Source organism: Centruroides vittatus, unplaced genomic scaffold (assembly GCF_030686945.1).
Source record: "Centruroides vittatus isolate TY-2023 unplaced genomic scaffold, ASM3068694v2 contig_91, whole genome shotgun sequence".
Classification (NCBI taxonomy): Eukaryota; Metazoa; Arthropoda; class Arachnida; order Scorpiones; family Buthidae; genus Centruroides; species Centruroides vittatus.
Window position 1 is genome coordinate 37,122 of NW_027122598.1, and position 1,667 is coordinate 38,788.

At 31.8% G+C, this 1,667-nt stretch overlaps 1 non-coding gene across 1 annotated transcript; it reads left to right on the forward strand.

Annotated features, from left to right (window-relative positions):
- Positions 1-665: 665 nt before the first annotated feature.
- LOC136984225 (U2 spliceosomal RNA) lies at positions 666-857 on the forward strand. The gene has a single exon (XR_010882166.1). It is a non-coding gene; the product is annotated as a U2 spliceosomal RNA (small nuclear RNA).
- Positions 858-1,667: the final 810 nt, after the last annotated feature.

Below are 1,667 nucleotides of genomic sequence, written 5' to 3' on the forward strand. Positions count from 1 at the left end.
ATATTTATATTTTTGAGATGTTTTATTATTTGTGTTAATTTAAAATTGTAGAAATGTAAATAAGTGTTTATTTAATATAACTTACCTGTGGAATGATTTATTTTTCTTCGGTTTAAACTTTGTGTATTTCTGAAAAAGAAATTTTGTAAAATTATTATAAATTAATCTATTTTTATATTTATTTGATATTTATACACCTTTGATGTAAATATTTATATTTTTTGATGTTCTTATTATTTACGTTATTTATATTTCTACAATTTTAAATTGAATGTTAATTTAATATAACTTACCTGTGAGAATGATTTATTTCTTTTCTGGTTTCTTGATGATTTGTTCCTGAAAATGAAAATTTGTAAAATTTACTATTATATTTATTTGAACGTAATACTTTTTTGTTGTAATACTTACCTTTATTATTGTAATCTTGTTCATATCTTGAAAATTTAGTGCTGAAATCAGTTATATGAATCATTATTGGATATGGTAAATTGTGAAATTTTCGGGTTTATTATTTGTTTTGGTTCTAATAATTGTATTTAAAAATTTTTTAAATTAATACCTGTTTGTCTATTTGTAAATAACCTGTTATGGCCAAGCCTGTTTATACTTTGTTTTGAGAGTATGTCTTTTTAGCAGAGATGAGGGAATCTGCAATTTGTAAAAAAGTTTATTGTATTTTTTCAAACTTTCAAATAAAGTATCTGTTCTTATCAGCTTGATATCTGATAGGGCCCCCATCGGGGGCCTTGCTTATATCATCTGATTTTTGGAAACAGGCAGGGAACGGGGGCTTGCTCCCTCCCGGCCACGGGTTGCCCGAGTATTGCACTACATCTCGGGATAGCCCACCCCTTTCGGGGAAATAAATCAGAAAAATTAGAAACAGACACAAATTAAGAAGAGAAAGAATTATTTCTCAACTTAATTTTTCTCAAGCTGATAAGAACAGAGTTGAAATATTTTTATGAAAAATATTTTTACACTCCCTGTATTTTATTTGATGTGGCAGAATCGAACAAATAATACTACATGGCGGCAAGTAGTCACTGTGCAGCGAATAAGAAGTAAACATTAAACAACGAGGAAGCAGAAAAATTATTTCCCAAAAATTCGAAAAAACCAATTTTTTCGAAATTTTCCATATGCAAAAAATCAAAAACGGAATCGGCTGTTTTCGTACAATAGATACACACGCTTGGAACTTATTCGGAAGGGGGAAACAATTATATACTCGGACTTGCATCAGTACCACGATTACGCACCGGGACGAATGCCGGGGGCGTTTTCCTCCCTCTGGCTACTGATGGTCGAAAGGATTAAATGGCACCTATCTACACTTTTAAATGCGCTATCCAGTTACTTCCTGAAGCTTTTATCATCTGACCATTCTCCTCCTGGCCTGATTTTCTGCGCAAAAACTGCTCCGTACGAAATGACGTCACAATTGAGGACATAGGAAATGAAAAAGACGTCTCCACACTTGGCGCGTCGGCACTTTTGATCTGTTTTTTATCGCTTCTCGGCCTTGTTGGCTGACTTTTCGAGTGCTCCTTGTTTTTGCTTATATCGGCGATATTTATATCCCGTTTGAGTTTTGGATTGATATCAATAATAGTGGTGATTTATTTAATAATATATTACTGTTTATTTTGGATATTTCTACA